This window comes from Gekko japonicus, unplaced genomic scaffold (genome assembly GCF_001447785.1).
Source record: "Gekko japonicus isolate JY-2015 unplaced genomic scaffold, Gekko_japonicus_V1.1 scaffold9, whole genome shotgun sequence".
NCBI classification, from domain to species: Eukaryota; Metazoa; Chordata; class Lepidosauria; order Squamata; family Gekkonidae; genus Gekko; species Gekko japonicus.
Genome location: NW_015168044.1, coordinates 2752881 through 2773368, shown reverse-complemented (window position 1 = coordinate 2773368; position 20488 = coordinate 2752881). Strand labels below are relative to the sequence as shown.

At 45.3% G+C, this 20488-nt stretch overlaps 1 protein-coding gene across 2 annotated transcripts in view; it reads left to right on the top strand.

Annotated features, from left to right (window-relative positions):
• The window catches only part of PHYHIP (phytanoyl-CoA 2-hydroxylase interacting protein), a 70046-nt gene that overhangs the window by 21813 nt on the left and 27745 nt on the right, over positions 1-20488 (top strand). Inside the window, exon 1 of one of the 2 annotated variants that reach the window (XM_015414226.1) lies at positions 4018-4322. The exons of the other annotated variant lie outside the window; for it this stretch is intronic. The gene's annotated coding sequence lies outside the window, so the exon portion shown is untranslated. Of the gene's footprint in view, positions 1-4017; positions 4323-20488 lie in introns of those variants that run through there. 2 annotated transcript variants of the gene reach the window in all.

Here is a 20488-nt window from a genome sequence, read left to right as displayed (position 1 = left end):
GCACTCTCTTGTTGACTATAAAGGCCACACCATTTTTTCTATGGGATTCTTGGCCACAGTAGTAGATATAATGGCCTTCTGAGTTAAATTCACCCATTCCTGTCTATTTTAGTTCACTGATTCCCAAGATGTCGATGTTCAGTCTTGCCATCTCATTTTTGACCACGTCAAATTTACCTTGATTCATAGATCTTCCATTCCAGGTTCCTATGCAGTATTGTTCTTTGCAGCATCGGACTTTCCTTTCACCATGCCCAGCCGCTTCACTCTTTCTGGAGTTACTTGAACTTGCCCTCTGCTCTTCCCCAGTAGCATATTGGACACCTTCCGACCTGAGGGGCTCATCTTACGGCATCATATCTTTTAGCCTTTTGTTACTGTCCATGGGGTTTTCTTGGCAAAAGTACTGGAGTGGGTTGCCATTTCCTTCTCCAGGGGATCAGTCTTTGTCTGAGTTACCTGCTGTAGCCTGTCTGTCCTGGGTGGCCCTGCATGGCATAGCCCACAGCCTCATCGAACCACGCAAGTCCCCTCATCATGTCAAGGCAGTGATCCATGAGGGAGGACAGTCTTACCATTCCACAATTGAGGATACATCAATCTCCAGTTCTGACATATTTATTATCTATGCTATGTTTGTCCCACCCAGTTGAACCCAAACAGACAATGGCCATATATACTAAGCTTATTATTTATCTATGCTATGTTTGTCCCCCCCAGTTGAACCCAAACAGACAATGGCCATATATACTAAGCTTATTATTCTTTTAATCTGTTAAAAAAACACCTTCATTATTCTGTATGCTAATTTACTGCCCACCCTCTATATGTATGACTATTATTTCTATTTTATTGTGTCATAAGAAGAGTACGTGCACACAAAAGCTCTTACTTTGAATAAAACTTTGCTGATCTTAAAGGTGCCACTGGACTCCAAATTTGGTCTTACTTGAGATCTGTTAACTGAAAATACCAAGAACTGAACCCTGGCCTGGACAGCCCAAGGTAGCCTGATCTTGACAGATCTCAGAAGCTAAGCAGGGTAGCCCCTGGCTAGAATTTAGATGGGAGACCTCCAAGGTATACCAAGGTGGTAATGCAGAGCCCGGCAATAGCAAACCACCTCTTTATTTATTTATTTTATTCAATTTATACCCTGCCCTCCCCGCTACGCGGGCTCTGAATGTCTCATGCCTTGAGGAAACCTTATGGGGTCACCATAAGTTGGACATGACAGCACTTTCCATCACTACCAAGAACTGAATCTGGGATCACCAGTATGCAAGGCCGGAGCTCTGCTGGTGAGCCACGGACAGGAATTGCCCCTGCTGTCAAAAAACACGAGTTGCTATTTCGCAGATCTTAGCCCCGGCAACGTCCACGATCTCTGATATTCTAAAACATATGCTGAACATCCTGAATACTGCAGTTGAGTTCATACTAGGCCAGACAAGTAAATCTTCTATTTTTGTGAACGGGATAAAAGCAGTTCTAGGGCACTTGTAAACCAGCTCCAAGGTCTTGTACAGTACTGAATCACGGACATGAATAGTGCATTTCTAGCTCATGAGTTCTTGAACCATGGGGTAGGATTCTGCCCTGGAAGCAGAGGCAGGGGGAAGTGCAAATTGCTTCCAAAGCACCCCAAGCCAGTGTTTGTATATCTTTAATATAAGGTTCTCTTTACAATTTTTACAGTCAATGTAACAAGGTAACACTTTCCAGACGGATAGTCATATAACTCCTGTCAGGTTGTCACAGATATAGCTAGGAATATAGGGAGAAGTTGCTAGTCTTGACTAGAATTCATGGAGGATGCAGGTGAGAAACAAAGCTGGCCTGGTCTCTCAACATCGAAAAATTGGGGGGGGGGGGATACGGAGCCCAGGAAGAAAAGGTGCAGTGGAAAAATATAGATTTTATTTGTATCTGTAGATCCCTACATGTTTTGCTCACTATCTCATCAGGAGATCTAGTTAAAAGAATTAAAATAATATAACAATAGCATGAAATTGTCTATACCTTTTTAAAAGAAAAGTTGTAAGACTGAATGTGATTTTTTTAAAATTAAGTTTGTCCCAGTTAATGCAGCCATCTTATAACGAAAACCTTAAATATGGATCCTATGTAAAGGCCTGAATCAGGCCTGACCAGAGTCATCCAGAACAGTCCATTGCAGCAAAATGAACAAAAATTATCTAGCATCTTAAAGAGCTATGGTGGCATAAACTTTTGTGGACTACACACATAATGGAACGTAAGTGGTACAGCGGGACTGTGATATTTCTATGGAAAGTCCAGATGCATACGTGTACAGTGACCCATTCACAATTCTTTATCTTTCTAGCTAATTTAACATGTTCATTGGAAAAGAAACCCACACTCTCAATTAAGCCTGAATAGGATCAAATTTACAGTTCAGTGATCTCATACTGGAGCCTACCTGAAGTTCTTTAGACAGCCAGTGAGGCATAGTGGTTAAGAGCAGCGAACTCTGATTTGGAGAACTGGGTTTGATTCCCCACTCCTCCGCATGAAGCCTGCTGGGTGACCTTGGGCCAGTCACAATTCTCTCAGAACTCTCTCAGCCCCACCTACCTCACAAGGTCCCTGTGGTGGGGAGAGGAAGGGAAGGAGATTGTAAGCTCCTTTGAGACTCCTAAAGGTAGAGAAAAGCAGGGTATTAAACCCTCTCTTCTTCTTCTAATAGACTGTAGATCAGTAACAGAATGTCCCAGGAAACTGAGGTGTTCTCCAACTGGTTTCTGAATGTTGTCATATTTGATGTCAGATCTGTGTCTTCTGTCTCTAAAGGGTAGCACTGTGCAGCTGCTGTGTTGAGTCTCCAGGGAAGCCTAGGTCACGTCTTTCTTTCAAGACTATTTACACATTTATTGGGGAGTAACGCTCTGCTCACAGCTTTGGATGAAAAGTTGGTAGGTTGGGGCCAAAGTTGGATGAAAAGTTGGTAGGTTGGGGCCACCGGCCAGTGGACATGATCCTGCACCCCACCTTTCCTGTGCTCATGTCTACACAGATGAACATGTGGAATTGCTTGCCACTGATTTGCTTGCTCCTGCCTGCCACATTACACTCTGTCTCCCTAGAGATACAAGTTTGGCATCTATGACCTGTGAACAGTATTGGTGGTGGGGCAAAGAAAGCAGAATAAAGGTCACATGTTCTAGCCAATGCAGGATTTTAATGCAAATGTCAATGATGTAATTGCCTTTCACACTAAATAGCATGCCCTTGGATCTCCCTAATGCTGTTTTGGCTAAATGTATCATCACTTCAAGATGGCATCTGTAAGAAAACTTGAGGCCACTATCCAATGGAGAGGTACAGGGACATATGATTCCACTGACTTCAGTGAGCTTAAGGAACTGCAGCTCCGTGCTGGGTTGTGGACATGATATATACTCCAAGCACCAACCTGTTGAAGACTGTGTTGTGGAAGCCATTTTGAAAATTGAAGATACATTTCGGGTGTGTGTGTGTGTGTGTTAGAATCAGTGTGAAACTCCTTGCTCTCAGGTATGAAAAGACGCTGTTTTTCTAACCAAAGGAAGACACGCAGGCAGTTATTTCACATCCGAAAACAAACAACTCACTGCTTGGCAAGGAGACGAGCCGCGAGAAGCCCCCAGGAAGGCTGCAAATCGGCTGCAAACAGCCAGATCCACCCCGGGACTTCTCAAGCCTCGTCTAATGACTCTCTCCGAAGCCAGCACGAAAGGGACGCGTTTCTGGGGCTGCCGTGGAGAACCACACTCCGTCCTCTCCTGCGGGGCTTGGGCCGGCCTCACGCCCTGCCCCATTCCCGCCACTAGGGGCCTCACGGGCGCAGGATGCGGGACAGCTCCGCACAGCAAGAACGCGGTGCTGTTTGCGCATCACCTGACGCTCTGCAGACTCTGAAATGATTGGCTAAGAGGATCCGGCTTTCTCCGCCCTTACATGCTGCTGCTTTTTTCCCTCTCTCCTCTTCTCACCCTTTCTCTCCCTCCTCTTTTGGGTGGCTGCTGTTTTGCAGCATTCACAAGAGCCAGAGGCAGAGAAGCCGCGACGGCCCATTAAGCGACGGAGTTGTGTGTGTGTGTTTGAGGGTGGCGCTTTTTTTTCTCTTTTTCCTGGCATGGGAAGCAGCTGCAGGATCTAGCTGGAGAGACCGCTTCTGCAGCCAAGTTTCTGCTCTGGGAACGCGCTTCTCGGCAAGCGCTCCCCGCCCGGCTCTGGTCTGCTTCTGAATCGAGGCGCGCTCCCAACGCAACCGCAACCACGTTAACTTCACAGAGGTCCGGGGTCTCCTGCGGAGCCAGGTAAGGCAAGGTGTTCTTGGGAGCCGAAATAAAATTAGACGGGGAGGAACACTAGTGCAGGGATTATCGGCAGGGTAAATCAACCTATTCATCCATCCATCCATCCATCCATCCACCCACCCACCCACCTACCTACCTACCTACCTATCTACACTACATAAAGAGGTCTCTGCCCCAAGGGAATTACAATCTAAATTTCAGCAACTATGGGAGACAACGGTGGGAAGGAAGGAAGGCTCAACTGCTGCTTTTAAGTTCTCAGCCGACTTCTTTATCTCCTCAATATCTTCTGACAGGACAAATTCCCCTCCGCCTTTGGGCACTTTAGACTTACGGCCGTTTCTTTTAAAGGCTGCGATACTTTAGACAACCAAGGATGACGCCTCAATTACCTGGATTAGACAAAAATTAAAGGAGTTTTGCGACACTTTATAGATTAAGAAAAATTTATTCTAGAATCCCCTCACCGCATCTGAAGCAAGAAAAATTTATTCTAGAATCCCCTAACCGCATCTGAAGCTGAGGGCTACTGAAGTCCACAAAACGTGACACTGGAATGAAACCTTGTTGGTCTTTAAAGTGCAGCAAAGTCTCTGGTTTATTTTATTTTCGCTGAAACTGATAAACACGGATAGCCCTCTGGATCAGACAAGCCAGCAGAGGTAGTTTCCTTATTTGCAGAATGCGTTTGGAGGAGAAGTGTTAATAGCTTTGTGCGGGAGGAGGATGGTTAATGTGAGTGGTGGTGGGGGGCATTGCTGTAGGAGCCGGGCTTTGCTGCAGCACAGAGATTCTGGGCTGTAGGACTGGTGGCAGGAATCTGGTTGGACTATGGAGCCAGATGGGTAGGACAGAGGTTCTGTGAAGCGATTCCTCCTCACTTTGGAATCTGCTTAATGAAGGTAACTGGACCAGTCAGGCTGAATTCCATTGACCGCAAGGTAATGTGAATGACCTTCCTGTCATCCTGCAATTCCTCTGAACAGAAAAAAAAACGACAAGAACTTAGATTCTGGGTTCTTGCAAGAGTGGCAGAAAACATGTCACAAGGAACCTGTGAAAGCCGAGGGATTTGCAAAGAGAGAGAGAGATGGGGGCGGAGTGCGTGGGGATGTTCTTGTTGTCTTTGAGTGGGACGGCACATGTATATGTATGAATGGGTGGCTGTATGACTTAGCACATGTGTTTGTGTGAGATCTGATTAGCAGAGACAGATGTGTATGCAGACAGAATTGCAGTAGAAGCTAATTCATGGGACTGTGTGTGCACATATCTGTGGCCGGTGACAGCATGAAGATGCATAGATGAATTTAAACGAAGTGTGTGTCACAAGGATAACAAATTCTTCTGTGTACAATCATGACAGGTATGCCCTGTGGAAGAAGAGTGTGTGCCCAGGAAAGGGTTACTGTACAAAGGCAGTTTCTGTATGAGTGAAGGTGTGTGTACATTAGTGGGACCTGATACATGTATAATTTATTTGAATTGTCTTCCTGTCTTATGCCAACAATCTGATCTGGTTATGTACATGTTTAGAATACAACAAACCTCATCAAAACATGAAGCTGCATACCTAAGTGATCATTTTTACTTGCATACACTGGTGTTTGTTTAGTATGTAGGTTGGCAACAATGTGCGTGTGAATGGCAAGTACGGTACTGAGATCTCCTAAGTGCCCATGCACATGCGCAGCTAAGAGTAGAAGTGGTTGGAGTTGTGCATAATGTCTATGATACACCCTTTCAGATAAGTGACTGAGTGTGTGTGAAAGCGTGGCCACATAGAGTTCTGGAGATTTACATGAGCATTCATGAGGCTGCGTGTACATGCTTGATTTATCTCAGGTAGGTGCTTGGGTGTGTGTGCGCAAAATTCTGAATGGGTGTGGGTATATTCTTTTGGCTTCAGGGGATTCAAGTGTGCATGGAATAGGTACATCAACATGCATTTCATAATACAGAGGTGTATTTTTCAATAGAGGGAGTCAGTGTTGGAGTGAAGTGCTCGTGGGGTCTCCATCTAAGATTTCAAGGTGGGGATTTAGCAGTGCCCAAGGTTCCACTTTTGAATGCAAAAAGGAAAGAACGCACTCTCTTCTAAGGAATTTTATATAGTTACTTTTTATTGTCACCATAATGCTTCTAATGGTATCAAAACCCAACCAGTTGCTCTAGGCATGTGATGCAGCAACTCTTCTAAAGCTAAGCTAGTGTGGCTTTAGTCTGTGCCCGGATAGGAGATTGCCTGGGAATCCTGCATAGGCTGCCTCAAGGGTAGGGTAGGCAAGAAATATACATGTAACATTTACGTAAGAACATTTCTATCCTAACTTTCCAATAAAATCAGCAAGATGGCTAACACTGTAAATCAATCAGACATCAACATAAAAGTAAGAATTCAGCAGCAGAAAAAACAAAACATCAGCAGCAAAAAAAAGTCTCAGACTACTCCAAAAGCTCAATTCAGTATTGATAAAGAAAAGTTCATTAAATCGATCTTGTCCGATCTCGGAAGCTAAGCAAGGCCGGCCCTGGCAAGTACTCGGAAGCGAGACTTCCAGGGAATACCAGGGCTGGGATGCAGAGGCAGGCAATAGGAAGCCACCTCTCTGAAATGTCCAAGCCCCACTAAGGGTTGCCAGAAGTCAACCATGACTTCCAGGCACACACACACACACTCAGACGCACATATGAAAAAAAATTAATCAAAGCAAAGCCCACCAATAGAACAGCCCATAGACAATAAAATAGCACTTTAAGAGATCAAACCAACAGGGGGCATGGTGAAGTTCCTAGGACAGGGAGTCCCATAAACTGAGGGCCATCTGTGAGAAGACCTGGCTGAGCGTGACAACCAATCTAACCTCCCTCACTTGAGGCACACAGAGCAGATCTTAGATGATGGGTAGGTTGATATGGATGGAGAAGATATTTCAAGAAGGTTGGTCTCAGGCCTTTTAGGGCTTTAAAGGCTGATGCCAGGACTTTGAATTGGGCCGAGAAGTAAGTAGGCAACAAGGGTAATAGTGATCACTGTGCTGGACAGCCATCGGGACCTTTGCTGCTATGTTTTGGATCAAACCATCTTCAAATACAATGAAGCATGTTGCAGTAACCTAATCTTGTTTCCCGTCAAGGAATATGGCCTGAAACATCTAGCATTTCTAACCATCAGATTTGGGCAACAGATACACAAAGGAAGCTGCTTTATACTGAATCAGACCTATAATCACTATTAAGGCCACTGTTTATCTGCTGTGACTGGCAGCAGCTCTCCAGGGTCTCAGATAAAGGTTTTCCACATCACCAACTACCTGATCCTTTTAAATGGGAGGTGCCAAGGACTGAACCCGGAAACATCTGCAACCCAGGCAGATGCTCTTACCACTGAGCCACAGCTCCTCTGTTGAGGTTCAGATCGCTGATCAATCACAAAATCTCACTGGATGGCTTTTGTCAGCAAGTCAGGGCCTTTTCATCACAGCCTGTTTCACACGTTGGTTTATCAGGATTAAGCTTTGTGCAGTGAAATGAAAAATAAAAAAGGCATTCATTTGTGAAAAATGCATCTACAAGCATGTATGCCAAAGTATGTCTGTCTGCCCACTCCCACCTGCAGCTGAGCCTAAGCACGTGGAACTGGAATGATCACACAACCCCCCCCTTCATTAGTGCCTTTATCTCCTTCCTGCTCCCTCCCTTTGTCTCCCTTATGCCAAATTTTATACAGCAAGCTGCAGGGAGCAGGAGCCTGTCATGTGATTTTTAAGGTGCAATATCAATAATAAATATGAGGTGGACATTTGTACGTGGCCCTGTTAGGATGGATGGCATACTGTTTCTAAGCCCATTGCGGTGGCCGTGCTGCTTGAATAGCAATTTGCCCCACAGAGGATCAGCCAAGATCTCTTCTCCCTCTTCAGCGCTACTACCCCTGGAAACCAGGAAAGGAGGAGGAAGTCATGGGAACAACTCCCATGTAGTGGAGAGAGAAACATGCGGCTGCCTTGGCTTCAGAGGCACAGGGCAGGCTTCCAATATGGCACCATATGGTAGTGGTGAGCCTCAGCAGTGGAAAGGAAAGGAGAGGAAAAAGCAAGATTTTTAGGCAAATGGAATGGGGAGAGGGCAAACCCCCCACAATTGCATATAAAATTTGTCATCCTTCCTCCAAGGAGCTCAGAGTAGCATTCATAAAGGGATCCTATTTTAGTTTCACAACAACCCTGTGGAGTGGGTTAGGCAGAGAGATACAGAGAGCAGAGAGAGCATGATTAGCCTGAGGTGAACAACGTGGATGGCAGAGATTTGAATTTGGTCCAAGCCCAGCGCTTTATCTACTTTACTACTGGTGCTTATTTTCATGTAGTGTGCTAAGGATTGGGACATTTCCCCATACAGGAGGTTTCTGTGAGTGTGTGTGTGGGGGGGGCAAACATGGGTACATCCATGGTGGGGAGTGGAGGCACAGGTGTTTCTGCATAGGCATCTAAGATAGATCGAAAGGAAATGAGTGCGTCTGTGGATGGTTTTTGAGTGAATATGGATGGGGATGGGAAGGAGCCAGCTGCCGGATGGCTGTGAGTGGGTGCACATCCACGTGGCTGTAAGGGATGTCAGCCTTCGTGAACATGTGAGTGGATGGCAAGCATGAGGCTGCATCACAATGTGCTGCGGGTATGCCTGGTGAGTTGCCTGCTGGTACTGATGGAGCTGAGACTTCTGCCATCACTCGCAGGGTCAGTCTGACCTGAGCATCGGCTTGGTTCAGGTGATTTCTTCTTCCCTGTAGCTGGGCAATAGACACCTTGCAGCCTTCATTGGCTCAGCAAACTGGTGAGGGAGCCATTTCCAGGAGGGATGGTGCCGGCCAGCTGGTTCACAAGGGAGGGTTGGAATGTCAAAAAGGCTGTGCCATGGGCAGGCAGCGTTCCAGGAACCCGAGAAGAAAGGAGTGATTACCAAGGAGAAAAGGAATCAGGGTATTCTGGCTTGGTTTCCCATGTTTTGATTAAAGGACTTCACCTTTAATTTTTTACAGTCTCACTCATCTAAGGCTGCAGAATGAGTCCGCCCCCCCCATCTCCATCACGTATTCTGTGGTTCCTTATGTTGGCATGTTTATTTTGGGTTGCTTGCATGATATCTGATGCTCTTCCTCTGATATATGTCTCACTTCTAATTTTTAAAAGGCACTGTGTTTTGTTAAGAGAGGAATTGAAATAACGTTCCTTCCACAGCTAGGGAAATGTGCTTGCCTGCCTCCCCAACTCACTTGTTTGCACTCTACCTTGATACTTTGTATGCAGGAAGTGGCTGGTGTTCTCTCTCCTACGAGGAAAGTGGTGCTGAGCAATGCTCCCTCTAAGCTGTGGAGGCTTGTGAGCAAAAATTATACTTTGTGAGCTACTGGCATTAAAATTGTGAGCAAGGGATTTGGCTACTGAATAAATTAGTTTGCTCTGGAGCCATTGTTCCTGAGCTAAGACAAAAATGTGTGAGCCGGAAGCTAAAAAACTGTGAGCTAGCTCACACTAACTCAGCTTAGAGGGAACACTGCTGCTGAGACCTGGAGAAGTTAACAATACTAAGCTGGAAGGAGCCAGGGTCTTTCAGAAATATTCAGGGGCTTACATGGGCCTCATAATAAATACATGTATAGCAGGGGAAATCACTGAAGGTTGTGAACAGTGTAGCGTGAGGACAGAATTGTTTGCCCCGTCTTCTCTACGTTATAACTTGGGTTACCTAATGAATCTGATAGGTAATAGTTTTAGGATTAACAAAGGGAAGTACTTTCCCCACAAATTCACTGCTAAAAGAGGTGGTGGTAGACAAAAAGCCCCTTTGTGGCGGGGCCAACGCTCTGGGATAGAGCATCTGCTCTGCATGCAGAAGGCCCCAGGTTCCATTCCTGGCATCTCTAGTTAGAAGGAGCAGGTTACAGGTGATGTGAAAGACCTCCCTCCCACCCCCCTTGAGAGGGTCTGCCAGACGGAATAGACAGTATGGCCCTTGATAGACCAATGGTCTGGCTCAGTAAAGGCAGCTTTGTGTGTGTTCAGTAGCTTAGGTAGCTTTGAGAAAGGATTAAGCAAATTCATAGAAGATAAGCCTGTCAAGAGTAATTAGTCATGATGGTTCCCTGTGTAACCTCTAAACATCAGGTGCTGATATGAATGCCAGGCATTCCCGGCTTGTGAACCTTCCACCTGACGAAAGGCATGAAACTGGCTTATACGGAGACAGAACATTAGTCCCTTGCAGCTCAGCATTGTCTAAGCTGCACCTCTCCAGGATCTCAGGCAGAGAAAGAGGCTTCCCAGACCTGCTGCCTGAGATCCTTTTTAAGTGGAGGTGCCAGCAGGAACCCTGGACCTTGTGTGTATGCAAACGCAGGTACTCCTCCACTGAGCAACTGCTCCTCCCTGGGGCTGGCTGCTTATGGAAACATATGCCTTGGATCATTTATTTGCTGTGCCTATGCGCAAGAGCCTGGGTATCCATTGCTCTAAATATACACAGGAGAAGGAATAACTCCTGTACACATGTGCAGCTGAAACATCTCTTGAATATGTGCATCCTATGTGTATGCATGTACCACTTCTCTATCTGTCTCTTCAACATGTGCTTTCAGGCAGCGTTTTCACAAACACTCATGCATTCTGGGCTTTGCTGCATGTTTGCCTTGGTTGCACAGCTGTCACTTGAGAGCATTTTTCTTTTTTGAAGAAAACGGGGAGGTAAAACAATAGCTTCAGAAATGTTAGCCCACATATCTGTCTGAATAGGCTCATGTTGTGTATACCAAATTTCCATTTTTGAATGCTGGAGATCAGACCAAGAATCTGTGCTGCACTTTTCACTCTTTGGCTGGAGACAGATGATAGTCGGTTCTGTTGTCTCTTCTGGCAAAACAGGCTTTCTAGCTTATTGAAGCTTACCAAAACTTATGGAAAAAGAGGATAGGTGGATGAGTGCGAAGAGCAAAGGCAGCAGCAACACTTCCCTAACAGGCGGCTAGCATGGTGTGGGGGTTCGAGTGTCAGACTAGGATCCGGGGAACCTAGTTTCCCCACTCTGCCATGGAAGCTTGCTGGGTGACCTTGGGCCAGTCACAGACTCTCACCCTAACCTACCTCACAGGGTTGATGTGAGGATAAAATGGAGGGGAAATGTAAACTGCCTTAGGGCCCCAATGAGAAGAAAGGTGGGGGCTAAATTAAGTAAATTTACTTAATTTATTTTATTCAATTTATGGCCCTCCCTCCCCTGTAAACAGGGCTCAGGGCTGGTATCATCATTTGTAAAAATATATCATACAGTTAACATATCAGCAATTCAAAATACAATTTAAATACAATAGATAGCATAAAACACAACTAGCACATTTCACTATTAGATGGTGTGAAATCCTGGGGGTGGGGGGAGTAGTTATCTTAAAAGTTATCTGATAGAAGGAAGGGGAGGGGAAGGGGGAAAGGAGGAGAAGGGGGGGCCAATCTGAGATGGAAACCTGTGACAGAACAGCTCTGTTTTACAGGCCCTGCAGAACTGCATCAGATTCTGCAGGGCTCAGATCTCACCTGGAAGAGCATTCCACCAGGTTGGAGCCACGGCTGAAAAGGCCCTGGCTTTGGTCGAGGACAACCAGACAGTCTTTGGGACAGGGATCACCAGAAGGTTCTTATCACTGGAGCGTGATGCTCCTTGGGGACATAACAGGAGAGATGGTCCCGAAAATATGATATGATATAGACAAATGATAGCATATTCAGCTCTCAAACAAAAATATTCTATTGTTTTACTATAGCCTACCCACGTACCTCCCAATACCATGTATCCTCTTCAAAATTTCAGGATCCACCTATCATATCTTCTTCATGCTTGTGTGGGATATGTAAACACATTGCACAAGCCCATTTCAGTAGTCTGCCAGATCAAGCATGCCCTAACCTTGATTATCAGCTGGGCCTCCAAACTAACTGCAACAGCACTCCAATTATTGTCTGAGGATACCAGCCTGTTCTGGCCTTCAAAATCCCCTCCCTGCCATTGTATGCCAAACTCAGCAAATGAGCACAGCCACAAGCAAAATTTAGTTGAGCCAGTTTTTATATCCAAATGGGGGAGGTTTAATTGTGTCCACTTCATTTGGTACTCCACCAGAAGTACATTAAAGGATATGCCCCCCTCCTGTCTTCTGGGTCCCTGCGTGTCTCTCAACCCCAGATGTACATACAGCCTATGAGGCTCTACTGTGTGTCCCCAGTTCTGAAGTAAACTGCGCAGTCACAAGAGCGAAGGCATTTTTAACACCTTCCTTGTGTAATATTCTGTCCTTGGCCATCTGTCTAGCACCTAACGTAGGCAGTTATAGGCACAAGGTTAAAACTTGTTTGTTTGCTCAGGTTTTTGGATTAATCATGGCTTTCATTTTTGTTCCTTCTCCTGCTGTTCTGGGTGCTACTTTTGACAGGATGTTGCAGGTGACTGATGACATTCTAACTTCTGTCGGTGTTTTTTTATCACATGGATTTTTATTTGTTCAGTCCTTGATCTTCTGTTAGCTGTCTCATGAGCTGTTTGGCTGATCCTGATCCTGTAAATAAGGCTTTCTGGGTATGGCTGGAGAGCATATGATGCAGCAGCCTTGCTGAAGATCTGGGTCTGGTCAGTTTCTAGATGGAAGAGCTCTAGGAAGTCTTATGTAAGCCACCTTGAGACCCACAAAGAATGTGAAATAAAGAAATAAACTTCTGCCACAGACTGCTTACAGCATTCCCACAGTCAACCCACTGTTCCTGAAAATCATCCTGAAATCATCAACAAAACAGTAATGTCTTTAGAATAGAGAGGGCATCGCCATTTTCTTGCAAGTGAGAATATGGCTCCCCTTTTATGTGACAGGGAAGGCTACACTGTGAGCTGAAGTAATTAGGAGTCCAGTGGCACTTTAAAGAGTAACATTTATTCCAGCATAAGCTTTCATGAGTCAGAGGTCATTTGGTCATCTGATGAAGTGACCGCTGATTTAGGAAATATTATTCTTGAATAAATGCCGTTAGTCTTTAAGGTGCCACTGGACTCTAGTTCAGATTTCATATAACCAACTAATAAGGCTGCCCCTCTGGATATATCACAAGCTGTGATGAAAGAGCCCATTCAGAGAGAATTCCCTAGAACGACACCAGGAGCAAGGGAGCCCTACTCCATATCAAAGTTAGCATAATAATTCATCCAACATTTCTTCTAGATTCTCTCTCTCCCTCCAAGATGGAACTTCTTCCTTTCACCTCTAACTAGAATGGGGACGGGGGCAGGAGAGAGAGAGGAGACAATGGGATATCACTACCATACTATGCTGCGGCCCAAGGAGAAATTATTTAAGAAGGATCTCCTTTACATCTGTTTGGTGCCGGCTGTGCTGAAATCAAGCACCAGAATATGGGACTCTTGCATTGCTTCTGCCATACCTGGCTCTTCAGATACACACTGTGTACCCCGGAGCCCTCTCCGCAATGTCATAAGTGGCTATTTGGCAAGCTTGCAAACTGCATGGAGATGTACTTGACCCACATAAACGGGTAGAAAATCTTGAACCAGCTGTAAGGGAGTGAGTAAATATATTTCCCCCTTGTATTGTGATATGTGGGAGAGGAACAGTTCAGAAAAGATGTCCCAGATCACTTGGGCCAAATGTTCTCTTAGGAAACAGGAGACAGCTGAAACCAAGACTCCTCCCATCACTAGCTTAGACTTCCTATGAGTTTTATCAAGAGCTGTTTGTTGTTTGGCCCTGACCTGGATACCCCAGGCAAGCCTGATCTTGTCAGATCTTGGAAGCTAAGCAGGGTTGACTCTGGCAAGTGCTTGGATGGGAGACCTCCTTGGAATACCAGCAGTCAGGAGGACAGGGGCAGGCTTTACTCAGCCACCTCTCTGAATATCCTCCAGGCCCCCAGTAGGGGTCAGTCACCAGAGGTTGCCATGACTTCCAGGTGCACACACACTCTCTCTCTCACACACACACACACATTTTTTAAAAATACAAAAAAGAAAAGTGCTGCTTCTATGTTTGACCAACCAAAATCACTAGATGTTTGGGCACAAGGCAATGAGAAAACCCAGCCCTGCAAAAAACAACAACAACAACACTACTACAGAACTGGAAAAAAGACCCTTGGTATTCATCTGGTTAAGTGTCCTCATCTAAGACAGGCTAATCCTTTACCTGAAGCATTCCCAGCAGATGCCTATCCAGGCTTTTCCTGAGATTATTTACACAATGTTCCCCCTCCCTCCCCCCTTTGAAAAAGGAGCGTGATGGGTATTTGTTCTTCCAATCTCTCATGCTTTGCTAAGCAACCTTCTTCAGTTATCGAGAATCCCTCCCAGGTTACCAGGCTCTGACAGCTTTTGGCAAGGGCATATTTCACTCCCACACGCTCACTCAGCCATGCACTGGCTTCTGCTGCTGCTTGAGACAGGCAGGAATTTGAAGCATCTTTTACACATGGGTAGCTTCCACCTGCCTCCCCATCGTCATTCTTGGATTTGGGAGTGTTTCTGGGCAGGAAACTTGGGTCAGCTTGGAATTTGGAAAGGCACGTGGGTTAAGCCTTTCCCTCACTGTAAATACCAAGCTGCATCATCACATGGCACAGGGATATCTAGCCTTCTGTTCTATGTCTCTCTCCCCCTTACATTTTTGAAGGCCATCCCCAAGCTGGCCCTGCTGTTCTAAGTACACAGCAGGATTTCCAAGTAGTATACCCCCACACACAGAGAGAGAAATGACTTTCTTAAAGCCATGGGTCAGAAACCCCCAGTCTTGTTGAGCCTGGGGGCATTTTGGGAAGTTACAGAATAGGGAGTGGGCACTAGCCCAAAATTGTGACTGTGGGGACCTGGGCCAGTCACAAAATGGCTGCCATGGGGTGCTGGGGCCAGTCACAAAATGCTAGGATGTTGTAAGCTGCATTGAGCCAGCTGTGTCTGAATGGATGCTCCCTGCAGACACAAAGGTGATTAGGCCTGCAGGGCTCATCTGAACTGCTCCAGTGAGGTGAAAGAAAGCCAAGACTAACTATATGCTTTGGCAAAGAAGCATATGGGCGCCAGAAAACCCATTAGCAGGTGCCATGTTGGGCTCACTGCCATACGGTATAACAGTTTCTTTGCAAAACAGTGCAGCAAACTTACCTGTCTAGCAGTGGATTTGCCCTCACAAACACTTCTGTTTGTTCCCTACTTGCTCTGTTTCCTGAGCTCAAGGAAATTTCCTGCCAGGTTGTGGCTTTCTGTGTAGCCCATGGCACAGCTCACTCACACAGGTCATCGGAAATGACTTAATCCACGGGCTGCGTTCATTCAGCAAATGTACCCAGCCTGAGGTCTGGCACATGTCACAGTTGATGAGGACTGGTCTATGTGTGTCACTGTGCCTTATTATTTATCCAGTTTTAAAAACAAGTCTTATCTTTCCACTGAAAAACATCACCGAAGTTGGTTGACGAATCTTAAACAGTAAAAACAAAAACATCAAATTAAAACTATAAAATAGACCAGGGAGCCATAAAAATAGGTAAACAGGATGGAGGTCACCTGGTGCCTGAAGTAGGCAATAGATGAACTTAACATAGAGGTGATTCCATAAATGGGGTACTACTAGAAGAAGAAGAAGAAGAGATTGGATTTATACCCCACCCTTCACTACCCAAAGGAATCTCAGAGCGGCTTACAAACTCCTTCCCCTCCCCCTCCCCACAACAGACCCCCTGTGAGGTTGGTGGGGCTGAGAGAGCTCTGACAGAAACTGCTCTTTTTCAAGGACAGCTCTGACCGAACTATGGTTTGCCCAAGGTCATCCAGCAGGTGCAAGTGGAGGAGTGGGGAATCAAACCCAGTTCTCCCAGATTAGAGTCCGTGCACTTAACCACTATACCAAATAGAAAAGCCCACGCCTCCTGCAGCAACCTACTTCCCTCCAAAGGCAGAGGCACACTGAGAAGAGCCTCTGATGTAGATCTTAACTGATGGGCAGGTTCATGTGGTCCCTTAGATACCCCAGCCCCAGAATGTATAGGGTTTTATAGGTTAAAAGCAGCCTTTGAATTATGCGTGGAAAACATGATGGAAGCCAGTTAAGTTCTTGTAGTATGAAGTTCTTGTAGTACCAGTCAATGTCCTACCTGATGTTCTTGTAGTACCAGTCAATGTCCTACCTGATGTATTCTGCACTAGCAGAAATGTCCAAACAGGCTCCAAAGGCAGTCACATATCACAGTGATCAAGATGTCTACCAACACACAGGCAATGGTGGCAGGGTCATATCTGTCCAGAAGAGGATGCAGCTGTCTTACCAAACAAAGCTGGTAAAAGATGCTTCAAACAGTTGTCACTTGAACATCCTGCTGCAAAACTGGATCTAAAAGCAACCCCAAGTGGCATACCTGCTGTTTAAACAGCAGACAAAACTCCACCTTCCTGTGCTGATCAGTCACTTACCACCATGACCTTCATATTGTCTGGATTACATTCCAGTTGACTATTTATTCAAAACATTTTCTGTGCTGTCTTTCTGCCTTTCCATTGATTCCAACTGCTCGTATAGAATACTGGCTGTCTTTATCTGGCACAGAAAAAAAGGATAGCTGCATTGGAGATCATCAGCACATTGGTGACATACCTTACCCAAAATGACCTCACCCAGTAGTTTCATGTAGCTGTAAACTAGCGGCAATGGCGGGGGGGGGGGGAATAGAGCACTTGAGAACCTGCACATCATAAATGCTACAAAGTAGAGTAACAGTCTCCCAGTGCCATTCCTTAGAACTTGCTTGACTGGTAGAAGTGGCACCGGTTAAAGCGTGGTGTCTCCAAGCCTGACAGGTGGTCCAGAAAGTTACCATAGTTGAACTTGATGGTATCAAAAGCCACCCAGAGATCCAAAAGAATCACCAAGGTCACATTCTTATCTATCTAGTACATTTTTATTCTATGCTTCCTCCAAGGAGCTCAGGGGTGGGTGTACATGGTCCTTCCTTCCCCATTTTATCCCCCTGACGTATCAAAGAAGTTTCATGCCCTTAACTTAGCTGGAAGCCAGACTTAAGTGGGTCTAGATACAAACCTGACTGGTTGTCCTCACCTGTTTATTGGTTGTCCCAGCCTGTTGTTTATATCAACTCACCCTGTGGAACCTGCCTTGAGCCTCAGTGAGAAGGGTGGACTACAAATAACATAAATTAATAGATGATTGATGTCATTCAGATGTGTCTGGAATAGCAATACCACCAAGTTAGATGTTATCAGTCGAGATAGGCAAGGGTGAAACATGGTCAGTGGAGAACTCCGTGAAGGGGTTAAATTAACAACTGCAGTTCTGTGTTTTAATGTTCCTCCTTTAATAATGAGGACCAGACCAGAAATGGCTTCTTTATTAAGGGTATTTTCTCAGATGCTATAGAGGCCGTCAAATTTTGTGTTATTGCTACTAATAATGTTCATAATGTATATAATTGTATTTCAAATTGACCAAAGTGCATCTCATAATTATCTCGGGCATCCTTGCAATTTTCCTGTAAGGGAGGGATTTAGCTTAGTTTTCTCCAAGTGGGCTATTTTTGCTCTGCATGCAAATCCTCGCCTGTAACTGGAAATGCTACAATGCATGAAAAGGGTTTCCTACTCAGTTCTTCTGAATTTTAAATAAAATAGTCCGTAAGAAGTTACACATCTGCACAGAGTCCTCAAATCAGCAAAGTGCTTTGCCACATTCAAATAATTTATAACATTTTCATAACAACCCTGTAAAGCATTATCATGGAGCTGCGGTGGCTCAAGTGGTTAAGACGCTGAACTGCAGGCCGTGGAAGGTCAGTAGTTCAGCAGTTCGAGACCTGGGTGCCGCATGACGGAGTGAGCTCCCATCTCTAGTTCCAGCTCCTGCCAACCTAGCAGTTCGAAAGCAAGAAATTGCAAGTAGATAAATAGGTACCACTTCGGTGGGAAGGTAACAGCGTGCCGTGCGCCTTGGTGTTTAGTCATGCCGGCCACATGACCACGGAAACGTCTTTGGACAGCGCTGGCTCTTCGGCTTTGAAACGGAGATGAGCACCGCAAGCCTAGAGTCGGATTCGACTGGCTTTCAAGCAAGGGAACCTTTACCTTTACCTTTTAAAGCATTGTCATCCCCACACTGCAGATGAGGGGCTGGCAGAGAGGACATGTCTTAGGCTATCTTGTGATCTCATGGGAGAAGACCTGAATCTGGCGCTTTCTGACTTACTTACAGGTCAGTCTCTGAGCTGCTGTGCCACCCCAGGTAACAAATATTGGGCCCTGAAAAATGTGTAAATTCCAGATTCTTTCAAGCGCCACCCATTTTGACTCCATTGTTGACATGTCAAATTCTGCTTTCCTCCATAAACACCAGGGCCCATCTATGGTCTTTCAGATTCCTCCAGGTTCTCTCCAGTCCACCTGGTTCTGCCTCTTCTGATTCTAACTCCTGTCTAAAAAGCACATACACAGCAGCCCAATCTTCACCGCCTCTTTGAATGGATGCTCCAGGAAACATGAAATACAATGGTGTTGCATTCCACACAACCTAGGGGAGCTCATGTGGGACCAAGAAATAGGGTTGCCCGGTCTGGGTTGGAAAATACCTGGAGACTTTGGGGTGGATCCAGGAGAGGGTGGGTTTTGGGGAGGGGAGGGGAGGGGCCTCAGCATGGTACACCCTTAAAAGCAGCCATTTTCTCCAGGTGAGCTGATCTCTCTCAGCCAGAGATCAGTTGTAAAAGTGGGAGATCTCCAGGCCCCACCTGGAGGCTGGCAACCCTACCCAGGAAAGGCTTCATGGTTTTGCACCACCACATTTCTCTTCTCTATAAGCTTGTTCAAAAAGAAAGCCATTTGTTACCCAGGATTCATAATGTGTTTCCTTTCTCTCTCCTTCATCCCCAAGGCAGTTTTGGGTTCTTTTTCAGTATGTGTGTCTGGTATGTCACTGCTTCTCTTTTGTTCTTTTATTTAAAAAAATGGAGTTGTGTGAATGCTAAAGTGCTATTTTAATGCCTAGTCTGCCATTTCATACGCTTCAACTTACGAGGCTCATTTTGAGGAAAACTTAGGAGGCTCTGGGGGTACACTGTTTGCTTTTGAAGAATCAATACACATTAAACTGTTAACTTATGTTAGCATATTGTACGTCAATTATGTTTTGCTAATATGTTCAGCCTAATGAGCCACCACTCTGTGTACCTTGAAATCATGTGATCAGAAACCGGCTCTGACTAAGAGTCCTCCAAACAAAAAGTGCCAATGTTCTACCCCCTCATAACTTCCTACACAGACCATAAATGTTACTGAATGTGTTTGAGTACAACCGGATTTGTTCACAACGACCCTAAAAAAACATTTGATTGTTTTTTAATGTTCTTAACTGAGATGAAAATGTTTCAACATTATTGCACTAAAACTAGATTGTGAAATTAAATATTCTATTAGGCATTCTTAATTTTTTTTTTCTGGAGAAGGATTCCATTAGAATCAGTTTGCTAATATACACCTAGGATTGCCAATTCTGGGTTAGGAAATATCTGGAGATTTGAGGATAGAGCCTAGAATAGAGGGGTTTGGGGGGTGGGATCTTGGTAGGGTCTAATGCCACAAGTGCACCTTCCAAAGCAGCCATCTTCTCTAGGAGAAATGGAATAAATATTTTAAATAAGCAGTTGATGTATTCTGGAGATCAGTAGAAATTCCAGAAGATCTCCAGCCACCACCTGGAGGTTGGCAACCCTACCTTGTTTAGCAGCCAAGGCAGGACAAGGGATTGCTGCATAAATTCAAAAAGGAGGTAGAGAAGAAATATCACCATATGTGTGATAGAGAGTGGGGACGGGTGTTCGCAGGCAGTGATCCTAGGTGTGCAAATCAGAGTAAGAACATAACATAAGAGAGTCTGTTTTTGTCTGTGGAGCGCTGAAAGGGCTGGGACTTGGCAAGCTAATTGAAGCACCTTTAATTTGAGAGAAGGGATGGGTAAAAGCCAACTTCAGGAAAGGGAAAAAAATACCGGTCATTTTGTGTGGAAACACAGAGAGAGAGAGAGAGAGAGAGAGAGAGAGAGAGAGAGAGAGAGAGAGAGAGGGGCG